Raw genomic sequence first — 13,643 nt, forward strand, 5'->3', positions numbered from 1 at the left:
CTTTATTCTCTGAAGTAGCAAATGATATGTATAAAAATACATCAAAAGACCTTAGTTTAAATCAGAAGCTCTTCCCCTTACTAGAAGTTTAATCTTGGGCAAGTCATCTATAATAATAAAAGTGTAATATGCTAATTAGACTGGACATTCTTCCAGACGACCTTCCGGACGAAGCCAGGGCTGCAAGGGAAGCCTGGGTCCTGGGTGTCAGAGGGAAGCCGGTGCCGGCAGCCAGGGGAAAAATAAGGCCTACTCTAGCATGAATTTTATGCATCGGGTCTCTAGTCTTATCATAATAATCTTATACTGAGCTCTTAATATATGCATCTATAGGCTATGGGCATCCTTTTTTGTGATATCACAAATTATCATATGTCATGCTTTACCTTATTCAACTATACTCCCTCCCCCAAATGCTATGAGGTAGTTACTTTAATTATCCCCATTTTACAGACGAAGAAACAGGCTCCAAGAAGTGAAGTGACTTCTCAAGGTCAAATTGGGGCTCAAGTTGAACACCCTGACCAAAGGCCCATGGGTGATCATTAGGTTCTATCCCCTCTCTAAGCATTTTGATTTTCTCCTCTATAAAATAGAAATCACAATAATGAAACTCTCAAGATTTTTACAAAGATTAAAAGACAATATTACATGAAATTACATGAAAGTGATCCCTGTTGTTATAGTTCTTGCTGTTCTACAATCTCAGACTCCAGATTAAAGTCCAGGGTAGTGCTTACATTTCCAATCATGCCTTTGTCCCCCAAATTCACACCTCATCTTATCCTACTGACTCTCTCCTCCCAATATATTTAAGACATTCATTCCTCCACATTTCTGTTTCTCTAGTTGTGTAAGAGTGCCAATCAATTATTATAATTTCAATAACTGCATAATTCTTTCTCTTGCTTCAGCCTTTTCTCACGCTTGTCAATCTATCTTTCTCACACTATCTGATTAATGTATACAAAGTTCTGTGTTCCTGTTTCCATGTGTTATTCTTTATCGCTTATCAGATAAAGATATCTCAATATAATCACCCTGGTATTTCAGGCTCTGGGTCTTTTTGTCCTATTATTACCCACTCAAACTCATTTCTCAAGAGAATCTAAGGTTGGAAGGGGACATTTATTTATCTATTGAGTGTCTCTTACCTGCTTGGTGCTGCTGTTATTTGGTGGAAAAGATAGGTTTAATGCAAATCAATCAAAAGTACAATGAGATACTACCTCACACCTGTAGAATAGTTATTATTAACAAGATAAATGATAACAAGTGTTGGAGGGGTTGAAGAGAGGAAAAAAAACACTCATTCACTGATGGTGGGAATGTAAACTGGTACAGCCAGTATTGGGGTTACTCAAAAAATTAAGAATAGAGTTACCATATAACTTAGCAACCCCTATTCTGGTGGTTATCAGAGGGAAGGGGGGCAGAGGGGTAAGGAAGGGTAAAGGGGGCCAAATATATGGTGAGGGAAGATGATTTAACTTTGGGTGGTGAGCACACAATGTAATATACAAATCATGTATCACAGAAATGTACACTTGAAAGTTATAAAATCTTATTAAACAATGTCACCCCAATAAATTTAATTTTTAAAAAGATAGGCTTATGCACAGGCCTCATAAAGAAGAGATCAAATAAATACAGACATAGTAAATTACAATTATACAGGGGGGGTAGTATGGGGGTGAAAATTAACCTAGTATAGAGGTTCAGGGAAGGCTCCCTGAGGTAAGATAAGACCATTCACCTTACATCCCACTACCATGAACATGATTAATTCTTTCCTCCTTTGAAAAACTCCCCATTCATCTCATGCAAATCCAGCTAACCAATACATCTTCCTCAGGATGCAGTTCAAGTCCTACTTACAAAATGTTAAGTTTTGCTAACGTCTCTAGACCCCAATGGTCGTAATATTTTTTTTAAAAAATCTTAATGTGTTTGTGGTTTTTTGTTCCTGCTATCAAAGTTGATCATGTAATAGGTTATGGTTTTAGGAACAAGTACAGAATATCTTGCCCCCACAATTTGATTGTTGATATTTTTTGTCTAAAAAGCTTGTGTTCTCCTTTAAATTCCACATAGTGCTATAATAAATGTTTGCTTAAAGAATAGCTGAGTGCCCAGGGGATGTGCACAGCTAGATGTTTAGAAATCTATGTAAGAAAAGTAGGCATCATAATCATGGCTCTAATACCTTAGGCAATATTTCAAATGTTTGAGATTAACCTAATCCCACTCTTGTTCGTTTGCTTTAGTTTTTACTTGAGCTTAAATTTGAAAGTTTACATTAACATTGCAGAAAAACTCATTATTCTAGAGGTTTGCCTATATTATCTAATGTTAACACAGAATTCATAATATCCCCCAAACTGAACCTGCCTATGAAAATCGCTGATCACTATAATTTACCTTCCAGATTATATACTTAATGCCAAATTTCCACATGAAACTAAAGATACATCAACAAGTAAAGACCTTACATTTCAGCTCTTGGCAGAAAAAAAATGTAATCCATGTAAAAAGTTGTGGGTCCCCTCCCTCCTCCTCCTGATTTTCAGAGCTCTTCTTAGCATGCAATCTTATAAACAGCTAATTAAAGCTACAGACATCAATGGAGGTGAGTGGAATATTCAAAGCAGATCAACTTCTATTTTGCTACAATTTTTTTTCCAGAGTAAATAGTGTTAGAACTGCATAGAAAGGTGTATGAGAGTTTGGGTATGCCATGGTGTCCTCAAATTCATTTGTTGCTGTTTCCTGTGGGTTAAATGTTATAACTTAATGCTATTAATACGAGAGGAATTCTGGCTAAACCCCACTTATTCACCCCCCCTACTCTACTCTCACTCTTGAAAAGACTATATTCAAAATAACGATGCAATGATATAAAGTTGCTTTTCCATAGAATCCTTGTGTGTGGTCTTAAGCTTTTCAAACCACAGGAGCATTACATCTATATTTTTAGTATCTAACATCCACCCTTTAAACAAAATGTCTTTTCAATGAAAATGACAAACTAATAACCTGCACAAGAGGCAAACTTCCTGGCCCCAAGTATGCCCCTGTTTTCCATTGTCTTGCAAGTCAATTCGAACAGGTTCTTCCTAATTCTAGCCTGCATGTATTGCACCAAATTTGTTCATTTATTCAACAAATACTTATGGAGTGACTACTAAGTGTCAGGCAATATTCCAGAGAGTAGTTCTGTGAGCTCTGCCTACAGCAAGGTAAGTTTTTCTAATAGAGATGAGTGTTTCTGTTTGGCAGATAGCCTGGTGAATAGGAAGAGGATTTTGGTGGTAAGAGCAAATTAAATCTTGACTTCAATACTTACCTAATGAGATCTGTCACTAAAACCCCTGAAAATAAATATCTTTATCTATACAACAATAACGTTGAAAAAATGCTTACTGATACCTCCAGGTGCAGATATTGGACTAGATTCTAGGAATGCAGTACGGCCCCAAGCACATAAGTTCTCTGGCATGATGGACCCGAATAATTTACACATGTTTAGTACACAGTACTATGGTCCAATGACTCTAGTTAATCTGTATAGTGGTTTTAAAATGTGTCCTCAGAATCATCGGCACTTTTTCCTTCAAAAGGTGGAGCCTAAGTCCCCTGCCCTTGACTATGGGCCAGGCTTAGTGACTTGTTTCTAATGAACAGATGTGGTGGAAGCGATGCTCTGAGGCCAGGTCATAAGAAGGATAGCATCCGCCTGACTGTCCCTTGGGTTGCTCGCTCTGGGAGAAGCCAGATGCCACGTCATGAGAACACTGAAACAGCCGGCAGGGAGAAACTGAGAACTCTCACCAATAGTCAGCACCAACTCCCTCGCCATATGAGCAACCCGCCTTGGAAACAAACCATCTAGCCCTAGTCAAGCCATCATCTGAGGGCAGCCCTGCACCAAATCTACAGTCTCAAGAGAGACGCCAAGCCAAATTTGCACAGCTAAGCCATTCCACAATTTCTGACCCACAGAACTGGAGGCAAATAAATGTTAATTATTATTGCCACTCAATTTTTGGAGGCTATTTGTTATAGAGCAATAGATAACTAATATAGCCCATGATAGAAACATCTGGATAGAGCTAAACAGTTATGATAGAAAACCTTTAAAACTTCTTTTAGTTTATCTCTCATGTTAGAAAAAAAATTAAATAACTTCTCATAGACTTTCAATGTTTCTATGACTACAAAAAGTACCCAAACTTCTAGGCTTAGTATTGAAAACCCTATATGATTGACCCTACCGCACTTGATCGCCTCTACTCTCCAGGACAAACTTTGTTTAGGTCAGACAACTCTACTATCCTCAGCCAGTTAGTGACCCCCGAGGGCTCCTGCCTCCAAGGTTTTGATCATGACCTTGCTCTCTCTTGAAGGGCACCTCTCTTCTTATTGCATATCCAGCACATTTCATTTTTTTTCCCTTTCCAAGCTTAAGTCCTGGAGTAATTCTTGATGATACTAATTGATAGCAATCTCTTCCTTTTTAAAACTTATAATTGTTTTTACTACCAATGCTGCTTATTTAATACTTATTTTCTTAAGTATTTGCACTGTTGCACATCACTTCTAATTAATGAATAAATATCTGAGTTTCTATTATGTACAAAATCCTATGCCAAGAGCTATATTTAACACTTTTACTTTAGTTGTATTTAACTTTTTTATTTTTAAAATCTATTATGGCATATAATTATCATGTGTGCTTCTTCAACCACCATTAGATTCCAAGCAACATGAGGACAGAAAGCAGAGCTAGTCTGTATAGCTGTAGGTACATCCTTGTATAATATAAAGCATCTTTTTACCATCTCACATAGAGCAGCAATTTCAAAATAATGAAATGATTTTTTTGTATTTTCTCATTCTCCTGATATTTATGAAACTAGAAGCATAGTGCTACAATGTTAGAATATGAAGTAGTATTTGTTTAAGTGGAACTGGGCTCCCCTGGGCAGGTAACTTAACCATGAAATCATCTTGGAAAAACACGTGCATAAAAATTCAGGAAGTTATGAACACTTCCTTCCTTAGTAACCAACCTGGCAATACATTCTGAGCGGAGGCATTCTCCTCCTCTCAACTATCCTGAAAATGGTGTCAACATAAGACATGAAAAATGGTGTGAGACTGCTGACATCCTAAGGATTGCCCTGAAAGAGACAGGGTTAAGTGCTGCAGTGTAGTTCAGGCAAAAGCAAATTCTTCCCTGAACTTACTCAAATAATTAAATCCATTTGCTGATTCACTTTAACTGCAGCGAGCTAGTAAAAACTGCAACTGCTTTAAGTAAGAAAAGCTAGTTGAAAAGAAAGGAAGAGGTCACTCTCAAACTTTAACTTGCTTAAGAATTTCCTGCCCTAGCTGATGTGGCTCAGTGGATAGAGCATTGGCCTGCAGACTTAAGGATTGCAGGTTCGATTCTAGTCAAGAACATAGGCCTGGGTTGCGGGCTCGATCCTCAGTAGGGGCCATGCAGGAGGCAGCCAATCAATGATTCTCTCCCATCATTGATGTTTCTATCTCTCTCTCTCTCCCTCTCCCTTCCTCTCTGCAATCAATAAAAAACATATTTTTTTAAAAATGAATTTCCTAGGTTGCTTTTTAAGCTGTCTAGTCCTCAATATAATTCCACTCACTATCATCAGCCCATCACCATAACCTCATCTTCACCAGCTCCTCCACCAAATGCCCATTCAAAAAGCCTAGGGTAGCCTGGCCAGCATGCCTTGGTGGTTGAGCATTGACCTGTGAACCAAGAGGTCATGGTTCTATTCTAGTCAGGACATATGCCCATGCCCAGGTTGAGGGTTTTATCCTCAGTGAGGGATGTGCAAGAGGCAGCTGATCCATGATTCTCTCATCACTGATGTTTCTATTTCTCTCCCTCTCCCTTCCTCTCTGAAATCAATAAAAATATATGTTTTTTTTAAAAAGCCTAGGGTAAGAACCTGGAATCCACATCTTTCAACAGGCTTATTTCAATGAGTTTAAGTAACATAGAGTGGGTATATCTGTTTGTAAATTTCAAAGATAGAGAAAGGGCAAAGGGGAAAAATACTGGTATGTGGTATGATTCCTGTATTATTTTCTCTAGTTAGCTGCATTTCCACTCCCCAAATTTGTCCTAAATTGTGTTGCTCTCATCTGGACAGTATGAAATTAGGAGGCTATGGTTAGCTGTGCATTGAAAACCCCATATCATAAAAAGTAACTCTATTCTTTAAATAAATTTGGATTGAAAAATCTGGAAAGAAAGTCAGGGAGTGAAGGAGGAGGTTTAAAAAATTCTGAGAAATAGCTAACTGTGATGGAGAAGTCTACAGACGTTTTAACCCCATAGCATGCCTTGTTTCTGGGCTCTCTGGCTCTTAGCTTCAAGAGCATATTGGAAATATCAGCTGATATTGGCAACTTCAGCAAGTAACATCGCTATCCTTGTGAGGGTTTTAGAAATAATCAATTATTTATCTTTCCATATAGACTTGGGAGTAAGATGTGGAAGGAGAGGAGTCAGGACAAGTTGGAAGCTACCAGGATATTTGAATAAGGAGGAGAAGATGGAAGTAGAATAGGCAGACCTTTCTTGCACCTCCTCCCAGGACCAGACTGGAAATAAAACTAAATTAGGAAATATTCACCCAGAGGAAGAAACTTATAACAAGGAAGGGTAGAAACCACCTGGACACTGCACCTGCACAACAGCTCACACAATGTGGTCAGGGATGAGCCTCACAGTCAGTCAGCCTAAGAGGATATCCCACCCATGACTGGAACACCAACAATCAAGACCCAGTTACAAAAGGAAAGCCCAAATAACAAGGGACATTCTAGAACACCGAGCTCAGGAGATCAAAAAAACTGTTCCACTGGGTCCCACAAAATACTTACTACATAAAGGCCACCCCACAAAGACTGGGAAGCATCACAATTTGATCTAATATGTAGAAACAAATACAGAGGGACAGCAATAAATGGGGAGACAAAGTAACAACCCCCAAATAAAAGGAGGAAACTCCAAAAAAGAGCTAAACAAAATGGCGGCAAGCACTTTATCATATAGATTTAGATATTAGAGGATCCTATCTGAGAGTAACAAGAGCCCCTCTGCTCTTTTAAAGGAAGGGAAGAGAAAAGGAATAAGAAAGAGAAGCTGTGGCTCCCAGAGCCAATATCAGTGAGGCAGTCACCTCTGCTAATGACTGCCTCACTGATATTGATGTAGAGATGATGTAGGACAGAAAAATAAATCCGCCACCATACAATCAACAGCTATTCTTTCCTCTTTAGTTTTCCCCTTGTTGAAATAAGTTTACTGTAGTTCAAGGAAGTTCCGGTTCTGTGATGCAGCTCTGTGTACTAAGCCTGCTGTTAGGCATTTAGTTGGGAAATCCTTTTGTCATACTTTCTGGCATTAGGGTGTGTCCATCTGCATTGCATGAGAGAATGATAGAATTTCAAGTCGGGATTGGGGGGAGATGGGCAACTACCCACAGAAGCTATAGCCATTCCTGTATAAGCGTGTGATGGACCCAATGCTCCCTTCCTCCTGCTGTTTCCTGCAGCTCTGTGCAGAATTCTAGAGGAAGCAAAGTCACAATCTAATCCCAATCTCCATTTCTATAAGTTTCAAAGAATTTATCCCCATGTTACCACCTAAGGGTCACCAGTGTTTCCATAAAAGTTGTTAACTACTGACTTGCTGATGGAAGAAGTAAGTGATGGGGCTTTCATTGTGAAATTCAAAAGCTGTTCTAACATTTTCTGGAACTTAAGCAAGAAGCAGACTGTAAAATCTCTCCCACACAAAAATCTTATGTATGTAGTATTTGTAAGAGCTCTTAGGTGTTCATGATGGAAATTCCCAGGTGGACTTACCTGGGGAGGAGTGAGGGAGCCTTATGTTCATCCCCACCCCCTCAACATTATCATTATGGACATTTTTGATAGCACAGTGAGATTTACCTAGATCTGAGAAGTAAAGATCTAGCCAAAACTAACCTAACTTCTTGTCCTTTACTCATCTCATACACTGAGGGGTTTTTGTTTGTTTGTTTTTACTATTCATCTTTTGGTGAATTTTTTAATTCAATCACCCATATTCATCTGTATCCAATTCTGACCAATTTATTAAACTCCTATTTTGTTCCCTGTGTTAGGAATCATGCTGTATCTAATATGAGTGTGGTGTTATGATGTGAGTTCTGCTATTAATGTTCTGTCTCTCCAAGGAGTGAGTCAAGATTGAAGCATAAAACACTCAAAGATCACTATAATACAATACATCAACAAGAGAGATAGAAAGGAGAACTAATTGGAGTTTGAATGATGAGGGAAAGCCAAAGGGTAAGCCGTGGATGTGAGCTTGTCTTTTAATAGACATTGAGGATAATTCACGAGCATGCAGATCCAAGCAGGAATGAGTGTAAGATTGTGGGACACACTCAGACACTGCCTCCTTAGGCACAGGCATCATACTGCGGAACAGAGAGAACAGAAAGGTAGATGCATTCTGATTATAAAGGTCTTGAAAGTTAAACAAAAAGAAGCTGAAACTTGTTAGGCCCCGAATGTATTTTAGGAGACTATCTGAGGAGAGTATTTGAAAAAGCCATAGAAGAAATCTAGGAGTGAAATAATGAAATTTTGGAGCGACGGGTGGCAGGAAGAATGAAAAGAAGGGATTAATTCCAGGACGCATTTCACAAGATAGATTCTGACTTTAAGGCTACTAGAAAGGGAGGAGTCAAAGATGACTCAGATATTTCTAACCTGGGAGGCGGCCTAGTGTTGCTGGCATGTGTGAGAATAGAGAAATTGGATGGGGCAATCCCCAGCAGAAGAAGAATGGTGATGAGTTCTGAGCTTCCCAGAATAAAATCCAAATTCATTTTGAGCCAATCAAATAGAAATGAATGTTATTTACTATGGGCCCCTCAACTATTACAATTTATTACTATTACTATTACATCATGAGTGAGCCTGCTACATCCAGAATCCTGTCCTCATGCACCTGCCTTCATTTCCATAGAAACACCACCATGCAAAAGTCAGCAGCAAGAGCTGGGCCAGAAGAAACCTCACTCCTCTAACTTTCACAACTGTCACCAGTGAGATGCCTCATAGATCTTTCAACTTAAATCTACACAATAGGCCCTAGCTGGTTTGGCTCAGTGTACAGAGCATCAGCCTGCGGACTGAGGGGTCCCAGGTTCGATTCCAGTCAGGGGCACATGCGTGGGTTGTGAGCTCGATCCCCATTGGAGGGCATGAAGGAGGTGGCTGATGGGTGGTTCTCTCGCATCATTGATGTTTCTGTCTCTCTTTCCCTCTCCCTTCCTCTCTGAAATCAATAAAAGTATATTTTAAAAACAAAACAAAACTACACAATAGTTTTAACAATTCAGGTAATGTAGGTATAACAACACGCATGGATCCCCAAAACCACCAATTAATCAATAATTTCAATCTTCCTTCTCAATTTTTTTCCTAGAGCTGCTGACAAGTAGAAAAACCAATTGAGTTCACTTTTACAGCCACATTCAATCTATGATAGTGCTAATAGGTAGTATGAGGAAGAAAAAGGAGATGCTAAAAATTCTAATGAGCCAGACCTTAGTATTGCCATTGTTGGCACTCATTACCTGGATAAGACCACTCTACTCCAGGTAAAAACCCTGTGGTTCAATTCCAGACTCGGGCACAGAGTAACTACGTGATTGTTGCTAAATTACTTAACATTTCTGCACCTTAGTTTTGTCATCTTTAAAATGGGGACAATCAAATTACATAGTTCAAAGAGATGATGTGTCTATAACTAAGGAAATATATGCAAAGTAGTTAGCATAGTCTGACACATGGTAAAGCATTCAATAAATGTTCACCCCTATGATTATTGATATTTGTCCCTGAAGACAAAAGGTATGCCTAGAGGTCAAAAGACATACTAAGAATGTCAATCTTGCATTGACCAAAGCCACTGAGTCACATCTGGATGGGTGGTATTCAATATAACCTTATGATAACACAAATTTGAATATAATTCAATTACTAGTTGGCTTCTGCTTTTACCAGCCCCTATTTTCAGATGTGGGGTGGGCAAATTTTCTTATATTCCGAAGGGGGAGGGGTACTAGAAAGTAACAGCCTCAAGATAGTTGGGGTTTAATTCAGTGTGCAGCTATACTTGTACAGAATAACTTCCACTGTGCTTTTAGTGGTATTTTCTACCACTTGTAAAATATTGTTTTTCATTAACTTCGTAAAAACGCGACTCCCTGTTTGGCAGAACTGCATTTTTGGAGTCCACTTATCTTATTATGGCAGGGTTTTACTGTTCTTAAAAGTAGTCAGCTCCACAGTAATTAGGAACTTCTCGCCTGCATTTTCAGAGGTACAAATGTATTAAAAGGAGACAAAATTAACTCACTGAACATTACCGCTTGGCTTAGTCTAAATGCATTTTGGAGAGTTTTGTTTTGTTTTGTTTGCCTTTGCTCCTGAGCGTGGTATTTTGGCTTTAAGTCTGCCTCTTGACAAGCCACTGCATGTAGAGATTGTAAGAGGTTGGAATTCATTCAAACTTGCGGCCTCAGCCCATTTTCCCCCGTGTGAATGAGAAGCAGCGGGCCCTGCCTGGCAGGCTTTGGAAGCTTTCTTTACCTGGAACTCATCTGCCGAGGCCAGTTACCTAAGCTGTTGGTGGCAACACAAAAGGGAGTAAGTGAAAGCAGATGATGCCAAAAGGAAACATTTTGCTCTGGACTGGTGCTTACCATGGCCAAGGCTGCAGCAGCTTCCTTTGATTTGTCAGTCCTACAAACCCGCCTGGCCATTCTGAGAGTAGAATGTGCCCACAAAATGACAACTCCCGTTCTCACCACAGCTGAGTTTCAGCTGGGGTGTAGTCTGAAGTTTCATCTTCATTTCTCTGTTGCCCAACTAGCACTGAAGAAGTCACTGTAGCCCAGAAAGGAGTTTAACTCTGTCAAGGGGACCTGATTTCTATGGTACTACAACTACAGTGGCTCATGCAGAATTCACCAGACAGAGGCAGCATTATACATTGAATACTAATATTTAGGATAACTCTGATATACACACATTGGAATGTACCTCTTCCTTATATCTTTTGATTTCATGATACAGAGAAGTGTGTATATTCCTAATTTCTATTTTTTAGTCTACTCTTTCAAACCTACGTAATGCAACATGAGAAATTAGTACTGACTACTAGATGTAAAAAATATGAGTCCATGGGCTGAAAACCAGGCTCTGGAGCCTAGGTTCAAATCCTGACATCACCACTTCTTACCTGTGCAATCTTGATCCAGTCACTTAATCTCTGTGCATTGGTGTTCTCAACTGTGAAATGACTAACATTGCCATTACCTGTGCTAAGTGCCTGGCACATAGTCTGAGATCAAGAAATGCTTATTATTAGTAGCTAATTTTAATCTTTTGATATAATGGACATGAGAAATAAAGAAAAATCACAATTACAAAAAATAAAAATACCTAAATTCGAATCGCCATATTTTTTTGAATCGTCATTTTGAAGTTATTCTCTATTACAAGAAGAAAAGGTAATTGTCTATACTAGTTTTAGGTTCTCTAAATTACTCTACAAAATAGCACCTCCAAATATAAAATTACATTTTATATTCTATTGATTGTGTACAATGGGTTGAAATCTTGGACATAATTTGTGTGTGGCTCTTTGTATAAGAGGGTAAGCTACTTTATAAATCTGATGGACAAAGAATAAATAAAGGTAGTTTTCAAAACCTTTCTCTCCTATCCCACATGATTGAATTTTGGCCAATTACAATCTTCCTGGGTCCCAGTGTTCTCATCTGTAAAGTGAGAGTCCCTTCCAAATCTAATAACAAATCAATAAATTATAGGTTAGACTGAGTCTTATAAGATCTGAGAGACTAGCAAAAATATATTCAATGTTTGAACTTTCCTATAACTTTGTTCTCTCCTATCCACAAACATACATATAATCACCTCATAGCTAATTATTACTAGAGTATGACAATGGTATAAATTGGTATTCATCTTCTTTTGGGTATCGTGTTTTTCCAGACCCTTGCAGATTAGGCCTATAAGGCATTGGTCACATAGTGGTTCTATTCTTCTTTTCTTTGTATGTTAGTAGAATTGTAAGGGGTTTGCATCATTTTCGCCATGACTATCTAACTTCTATCAGCTAGCGCCAATTAGAATAAGACTACTCCCTCACACATCTTATATTTCTCTCTTGGAAGTTTATAAAAGGAACTTGATATAACTGAATATCCTAAAAAGCAATAAATTGGTGAAAATAAGTTGAGGAAGGAGCTATAAATTCCACTATCATTAACAAATTGATAATTAACATCTTAAACCAGAATAGTTCAAACAGTGTCTGTACTTATGTAATGAATGTATTACTTCTGAAGTCTATGCTACTTAAGATATGCAAGAATATTAATTCTAATGTGTACAATGGAATTAATCTTCTATAAAGAACTAATATACACACAATATAATGAGAACAAAATTATGCTGTTTTTATAACCAAGTAAAATCTCATCAACAACTCTACATAATCACCTGTGCAAAAGTCCTTCAGAAATGATGAAATACTATTAAAATAAAAGGAATTATTTATTCTAGCACCAAGAGTTTAAATGTTTTACACTAATTGACTTTATATTTTCTTTTGAATTATCCTATTGTGCATGATTTAAGTAGATTCCACCATGGTTCTCATCTTATTTCTTAGGACTAAATGGTTGAAAAGCAATACACTTTTTTAGTGTCAATACCTCATTATTCTGTTTACAAATAATTCAGCATAGTATTCTTTTATATAGCATATGGTCATACTTTATCTGAAATACAATCTGATTTACAGAAATTTGATCAATGAGGATCTTTAGAAGATAACTTCTGTGAAACATAAAACATCTCACCTGACTTCTACTTAAGTAAAAGGATTTACTTAAGTAAAATACTTTATAAGTATTCTTATAAAAATACTTAAGTATCAATACTGAGAAAATTAGCTCCAAAGTTTAAGAACAAAAGCAAAAACAACATTGGTCAAATCATTGAGGTTAAAAAGCTCATCTCCCTCAGTTCTAAGGACTTGTCTGAATTTTTTCTGCATTTTCATTCTGGGGTAGTAAGCCCAATTTATCACTTGGCAATGACTAAATGTAACTAAAATAACACTAATTGGAAACCAATCCTCTCAAACTGTGTTGACACATTTGCACCATTCCAGTATCTGCCCTGAGGAGAGATAATAGATTTTTTTGTGGAACTCTGGATTTCATTCATTCAGTTGAACAAATAATAGTCTATAGTTTCTGCTACAGCACAAAAGTAAACAATGATCTAGCTGAGACTGCTGCTTGTTTGTGTTGTGCAGACCACGGTGAGATCTATGAGACGAATAATGAATGAGTCCATATTTTACAGATAAAGCACAGCTTCTGCATGCTTTGTATTTTTCTAAATAAATATCACAGGCCCATCTTTCTTACAAATTCAAAAGTATGAAAAAAAACATACTAAGTATTTATATAAATGCTTTCAAGAGGAAACACTATTTTAAAAAA

At 37.8% G+C, this 13,643-nt stretch overlaps 1 protein-coding gene across 2 annotated transcripts in view; it reads right to left on the reverse strand.

Annotated features, from left to right (window-relative positions):
* ABCA12 (ATP binding cassette subfamily A member 12) overlaps positions 1–13,643 on the reverse strand; it is a 178,604-nt gene that overhangs the window by 147,085 nt on the left and 17,876 nt on the right. The window lies entirely within an intron of this gene.

This window comes from Myotis yumanensis, unplaced genomic scaffold (genome assembly GCF_028538775.1).
Source record: "Myotis yumanensis isolate MYYU_CA2020_CCGP unplaced genomic scaffold, mMyoYum1.0.hap1 SCAF_8, whole genome shotgun sequence".
In the NCBI taxonomy this organism is placed as follows: Eukaryota; Metazoa; Chordata; class Mammalia; order Chiroptera; family Vespertilionidae; genus Myotis; species Myotis yumanensis.